We start from the raw sequence: 7,725 nt of genomic DNA on the forward strand, positions 1-7,725 counted from the left end.
CAGAAGGAATAAAACTGCTCTGGAAGAAGTGCAGCTGGAATGCTCCTTAGAAGCAAGAATGGCCAGACTTCATCTCACCCATTTTGGTCATGTTGTCAGAAGGGACCATTCCCTGGAGAAGGATAGCATGCTTGGTAAATAGAGGGTCAGCAAAAAAGGGGAAGACCCTCAACGAGATGGATTGACACGGTGGCAGCAACAATGTGTTCTAGCATTGCAACACTTTTGAGGATGGTGCAGGACCAAGCAATGATTTATTCTTATGTACGTAGGGTTGCTATGAGTCAAAACCAACTTGACGGCACCTAACAACAACAGCAACAGAAGACCCTCTGAAGTACCACCACCAACTAATCTGCAACCCCTTCTCAGAAGTCTGAGTCTCAGCTCTGGGGTGGTGGTAGGGGTCCTTCCTGAGATACTCATACAAGTCTCATGGTGCCCCTTCCTCACAGGTTTACTGATCCCAGTTCCTTGGTGTTCTTCTTGCCAACCAGCCCTTGGGCACTTCCTTCTCAGAACTGTGGGTCCCAGCTCTGCAAGGCTCCTTCTCCACATTTCTCTTTTCTAATAATCTCAATTTCTTATCTTTGTTCCCGCATCCTTTAAGGATAATAGCTGCTTCCTGAAGTTACCCATCTGGGATACCTCAGGGTTTACTCTTTGTCTTTAAATTCTTCCATACCTGGTTAACAATTCTCTTTCTATTAAATTAGTTGATATGGGGTTTATTTCTCTAATGGGACCTGACCAGCACAGGATTTGAACCCTTTTGCATGTTCACTCTTACTTTGTGAAAGCACCTGTGTACTGCAAATGGTTAATGAGCTCAGCTGCTAATGGAAACGTCGGAGGTTAGAATCCACTGAGAGGCACCTTGGAGGAAAGTCCTGGTGATGGGCCACTGAACACCTGGGGAGCACAGTTCCGCTCTGACACACGCAGGGTGGCCATGAGTTGGAGATAAATCAGTGGTCACTGGTCTTTGTGGATGCTTGTTTGTCTCTTCAGCCTGGCCAACAGTTTGTTACCAAACCTTTGGATTTTTGCTAATCAGAGTGGAAAGAAATGTTCTCTCAGAATAGTTGGAATGTGCATTTCTCTTAGGCTGAGAGAGGTAGAGAATCATTTCATATGAAGAGCCCTCCCCTGCCCGCCCCCCCCCCCAGGGAACTCTCTGGCCCATTTTTCTATAGTGCTGTTGATTTTTTCCTTCTTTAGTTTTAGATACCTTTTCTATATTATTGAACCAATCCCTGATTTTTGTGTATGTTTTAAATATTTCCCCACAAAGTGTCAGTTTCTTTCTCCCTCTCTCTCTCTCTCTTTTTTTTTTTTTTTTTTTTGCTAATAGTGGGAACTCTGATGGCATAGTGCCTAAGGCATTTGACTGCTAACCGGAAGGCTGGCAGTTCAAACCCACCAGCCGCTCCTCAGAAGGAAGACTGGGCAATCTACTTCCATACAGAAAACACAAGGAGAGGTCTCTCTGAGTCGGATTTGACTTGATGGCAGTGAGTTTGTTTGTTTTTTTGTTTTGTTTTGTTTAATAGTGCTTCTCAGGAGGAACCAGTCCCTGGAGAAGGACATCATGCTTGGTAAAGTACAGGGTCAGCAAAAAAGGAGAACGCCCTCAACGAGATGCATGGACAGAGTGGCCGTGACAGTGGGCTCCAGCACACCTGCTCTTATGAGGATTGCACAGGACTCACTGTTGTTTCATTCTGTTGCATAGAGGGTCGCTATGATCCAGAAGTGACTCAGTGGCACCTAACAACATCAACAAAACCTTTTATTTTTAGGTAAACAAAAGTATCAATTTTCCCTCCATAGCTTCATAAATTTAAATAATAACCAAGGAAGTGTCCCCAATTTCCTGGTTATAACAATACACTCATGCTTTCTTTTAATAAGTATATTATTTTTCTTTACATCTCTGACCTATTTGAAATTTGCCCTAGTGCACAGTCTAGGGAATGCACCATTTATCTTTGTTCTGGGCAGGTCTCTGATGCCCAGGTATCTGGGCATTTTGTTCTATTTGTTCTGGGCAGGTCTCTGGTGACCATGATACCAATAAGTCTCCTGGAGTCACAGCCTTCGGGTTGAAAGCACATTCCCCAGACCACTGCCCTAGGCCCAAGCTGTGGGACCTGGGCACACTCAGACAGCCAAACAACCCCAAGGAAGAGACTGAAAGTTGGCAATGGTGTAACCGATAAGCTGGAAGGTTTTTAAGATCTATTCAAAACATCTACTATTATTCTTGTTGTTGCCCTTGAGTTGGTTCCAATTCAGCAACCCTATTCACAACAGAACAAAACACTGCCCGGTCCTGAGCCATCCTCACAATGGTTGCCATGATTGAGATCATCGTCACAGCCACTAAGTCACATCATCTCATTGAGGGGCTTCCCCTTTTTTGCTGACCCTCCACCTTACCAAACATCATATCCTTCTTCAGGATTGGTCCCTTCTGACAACATGATCAAAGTATAAGAGATGAAATCTGACCATTCTCACTTCTAAGGAGCATTCCGGCTGCACTTCTTCCAAGACAGATTTGTTCATTCTTCTAGCAGACCCTGGAACATTCAGTACTCTTCACCAACATCACAGCTCAAGGGCATCAACTCTGTGATCTTCTTTATTCATATTCCAACTCTACCATGCATATAGGCTATTGAAAATACCATGACTCGAGTCAGGCGCACTTTAGTCTTCCAAGTGACATCTTTGCTCTTCAATACTTTAAAGAATTTTCTTGTGGCAGATTTTCCCAATGCAATATGTCTTTTGATTCCCTGACTGCGGCTTTCATTGGTGTTGATTCAAATAAAATGAAAGCTTTGACAACGTCAACGTTTTCTCCATTTATCATGATGTCACTTGTCAACTAATCTTGGGTGTGGTCAAACCCACTTCTAGGAACTAGAAATTGCTGCCCTACTAATCCAGTTCTCCACTCAGATCACATGTTGATGCATTCCATACACATATAAAAGGGACATCAGAATCAGAACTATTTCCAAAACTGCAATGCACCCACTACCTCCTCCTCTGCCTCCCTCCAAAGGTGGATAAAAGATGAGACCTTAAGTTTCCACAAGGTATATCATTATGTGGCACAAACGGTTAAGTGTTTAACTATTGTAACTGGAAGGTTGATGACTCAAACCCAAAACAGGCACGTTGAAAGAAAGGCCTGCTTCCAAAAGGTCACAGCCTTGAAAACCCCGTGGCGCGGTTCTACTGTGCACACATGGTGTCACCACGAGCCAGAATTTACATCACAACACCTGTTTGTTTTCTTGTTAGTTAAGGTCTGAAGAGTTATAGAACATATATTCCAATTGGAAGCCAAATAGGAAGGAACAAAAGTATGCACAATTTTAAAACAAACACATAAAGTTGCTTTGCCACAGAATGTTTCAAAAGAGACCATACAAGCAATCAATCATCAGAGGCCAAGCAGAAGCTCAGAAGTGACACCATCAAATCCTTTGTCCTTGACTGCTGAAGGAAACAGGCAGTTCAATGGAAACAACTATATTTTTCCCCCATTTGGACAGAAAATAAAACCAAACTCACTGCTGTCAAGTCAATTCAACTCACAGCGACCCCTCCTTGGGTTTCCCTGGCAGTATCTCTACAGAAATAGATTGCCCAGTCTTCCTTCCGAGGAGTGGCTAGCGAGTCTTCTGGTTAGCAGTCAAATGTGTTAGGCCGTACCCCACCAGAGCTGGACAACTTGTCACAAATTGAGTGATTTCTTTGTTGTGATTAGGAAAACAGCTTCCGTTTGTCTGAGATTGCACCTGTCGGTAGCATTTCCCTTGTATGAGAGGAATTGTTGTTAGTTACCATAAAGTCAGTGCTCCACATGTCAACCCCACGAACAGCAAATGAAAGGTTGCCCAGACTTGGGGCATCACTGTTGCTGTGTTTGAGTCCACTTTTGAGACTGTCTTATCAGTCTGTCTCACTGTTCCGGTTCCTTGTGTTCTGGTTCCCTAGTGCTGCTCTGACAGGAATATACTGCAAATGGGGTGGTCTTCACAAACAGGAGTTTATTCTCTTACAATTTGGAGGGTGTAAGTCCAAGTTCAAAGTGCCAGGCTCTAGGGACTGTGTGAAAGCCCCTTGACCTTGGGCTTCAGCTCTGCCTCTGGCTCCCGGCCCACTGAAGCTAGAGGCATCTCTTCACTCAGGCAGCTACTGGCTACTGAGGCCAACAAGCCCAAGGTGGACAAATAAAATGGCACAGTCCCAATGTTACCAAACCACATGGCAGGCCATTAATTCAAGTCCATTGTTAAGTCCCATGGTTGGTAAGCATGGCAGGCTGCTGAACAATGATACAGCTACATGCAGGATCCAAGCGTGCCATAAGCTAGAGACTAGCGCCAAGGCTTCTCTTTATCTATAGGAAGCAGACAGCATCCCAAAGGCAGCTACTCAGCTGCTTGTGGTAGATCCCACCATGGAGTTGATTGTCAGTCTCATCATGGGGAATGACTACCACCAGCTGCCCAGCCACTCAGCCAGGCCCAGCCAAGTTGACATACAAATTTAAGTACCCTAGTCACTAAGGCTAACTGACCTGGATTTTACATTCTAAGTTAACTTTGCCAACTTAGATTAAAGGAAAAAAAAAAAAAGTTCCAAAAAGATGCCAGTTTTTATCCAACAAAATACTGCACCTATCATTTTTATCTCAATAAACACAGGCTTAGTCCTGTCCTCTTTTCCTCAAGTGCATTTTTAAATACAGAAACTGGGAGTTTCAAAGGTGAGAGGATAAGAATGTTTTTAATGGGTCTCATTTTATTTTCTATCAGTGGATAGAGTCTCTTACTTAGTTCTTTTTCTGTTAGTGACCTTTTAGGTTTCTGACTTCTTGATGGTACTTCCTCCCCCCCACCCCCCCGATTCTTTGTTCCTTCTTTAAAGAAGGAAAACCTTGTTCTAATAGCAATGAATAATCTAACGGCATCCTGCTGGTACTCCCTACGGCTCCTTGTCTCTGCTTCTTTCAGACACATGTTGTCACACACAAGTCTAATGTATACAGCTCAGACATATTAACAGGCCTCCCCATCCACCATGCCCCCAATTAAGTTGCCAACCCAATGCCCTACTCCCAGTCACTGGAGAACAGATTGCCTGTTACATCACTCAAGGCCATTATTCTCATCTCTCCCGATGGCATGAGTTCCTTCTAGATGCTTTTAAGTTCTAGAGGCAAGATGTATTTTGCATTTTAAGATTAATATTATACATTCTTGACTTTTACAAGGCTAGAATCCCTAGGGACTAATGTTTAATGGATGTTAATGGAATTTAATTTTTATACACCCTATGTGTGAACATTTATCTTCTAAATAAAATAGTACAAAACCTTATGTAGCACTAGGAAAATTTCAAAACGAATTATTTTTCATCCTATATGCTTAAATCAGTTACAAATTCTGAGCAAAGTAAAAAGCTGTTTTTTCATATTTAGCTTTTAAAATTTGAATATACTTATCATTAATTAATTACACTGAGAGTATCAATAGACATTCTACCATAGTTATTACCATTGCAAAACAGTTCTAAAATGGTGCTTAAAAAGGAACTTTCTCCCAAACCTATTTCCCCATTGATTTTCACTGGGCAAAGTGGCTATCTGTTAATATGTGTGTGTGTGTGTGTGTGTATCTCCCAAACATATTAAATAATCAACAAGATATATGTTCTGAAAAATTTTATACAAAGAAAAAACCCTACTAGAGCAATACAACTCAAAAATAACATGCAAAACTACAGGTACTTGTCTTAGGTTGGGATCTCTAGGAAAGAAAAGCAATGAAGCATACACATGTATATATATAAATAGGGATGTTGTTAGGTGCTGTTGGGTTGATTCCAACTCATAGCCACTCTATGTACAACAGAGAGAAACATTAGCTGGTCCTGTGCCATCTTCACAATATTTGCTGTGTTTGAGCTCATTGTTGCAGAAACTGTGTCGATCCGTCCCATTGAGGGTCTTCCCTTTTGCACTGACCCTCTATTTTGCCAGTCATGATATCCTTCTCCTGGGACTGGTCCCTCCTGACTACATGACCAAAGTGGAAGAGACAAAGTCTGGCCATTTTCACTTCTAAGGAGAATTCTGGCTGCACATTCTCTAAGATAGATTTGTTCATTCTTTTCGCAGTCCATGATATATTTAATGTTCTTTGCCAACACCACAATTCAATGCATCACTTCTTCTTCAGTCTTCCTTATTCATTGTCCAGCTTTCATGTGCCTGTGAGACTATTGATAACACATGAAATTGAGTCAGGTGACCTTAGTTTTCAAAATAACATCTTTGCTCTTTAACATTTTAAAGAGCTTTTAAGCAAATTTGCCCAGTGCAATATGTCATTTGATTTTTTGACTGCTGCTTACATGGGTGTTGATTGTGAATGCAAGTAAAATGAAATCTTGGACAACTTCAATCTGTTCTCCATTTATCATGATGTTGCTTATTGGTCCAGTTGTGAGGGTTTTTGTTTTCTTTATGTTGAGGTGTAACCCATCCTGAAGGCTGTAGTGTTTAATCTTCATCAATACATGCTTCAGGTCTTCTTCACTTTCAGCAAGCAAGATTGTCTCATCTGCATGTCACAGGATGTTAATGAATCTTCCTCCAATCCTGATGTTCTTCTTCATATAGTTCATCTTCTCAGATTATTTGCTCAGCATACAGATTGAATAAGTATGGTAAAAGAATACAACCCTGACACCCACCCTTCCTGATTTTAAACTATGATGTATTCCCTTGTTCTGTTCAAATGACTGCCTCTGAGTCATGAGCACTGAGTGTCCTGGAATTCTCATTCCTCACAAAATTATCCATAATCTGTTACAATCTACATAGTCAAAAGCCTTTGTATAGTCACTAAAACACAGGTAAACATCATTCTGGTATTCTCTGCTTTCAGCAAAGATCTAACATCAGCAATGATATCCTTCATTTCGTGTCCTCTTCTAAATCCAGCTTGAATCTCTGGTGATTCCTTGTTGATATACAGATACAACCATTTTTGAATTATCTTCAACAATGTAGTCATGTTAGAATTAGGTTTCTGGAAATAGATTCTGTTGACTTTAATCACAAGGCTGGTAGTACTAAGAGATGCCCTAAGGAATCTCTTGTATTCCAGAATACTCTTTTTCACCTCCATTATGCAACATCAATCCAATTTCCCCTGTCAGTTTGTTGTATTGTGGTGGCTTGCATGTTGCTGTGAGGCTGGAGCCTATGCCACTAGTATTTCAAATACTAGGAAGGTCACCCATGGTGGACAGGTTTCAGTGGAGCTTCCAGAATGAGACAGACTTGGAACAAGAAAGGGGCCATCCACTTCTCAAAGAATTGGCCTGTGAAAACCTTATGAATAGGAGTGAAACACTGTCTGATACATTACTGGAAAACTTTAGGAATAGCCAAGCAACATTGTCTGACATAGTGCCAGAAGATGAGTCCCTCAGGTTGGAAAGCACTCAAAATGAGAGTGGGGAAGAGCTACCTTTTCAAAGTAGAGTTGACCTTAATAATGTGGATGGAGTAAAGCTTTTGGGACCTACATTTGCTGATGGGACACAACTCAAAATGGGAAGAAACAGCTGCAAACATCCATTAATAATCAGAACATGGAATGCACAAAGTATGAATGTAGGATAATACGA

This window comes from Orycteropus afer, unplaced genomic scaffold (assembly GCF_000298275.1).
Source record: "Orycteropus afer afer isolate SDZICR_OR568_19922 unplaced genomic scaffold, OryAfe1.0 scaffold00101, whole genome shotgun sequence".
Lineage (NCBI taxonomy): Eukaryota > Metazoa > Chordata > Mammalia > Tubulidentata > Orycteropodidae > Orycteropus > Orycteropus afer.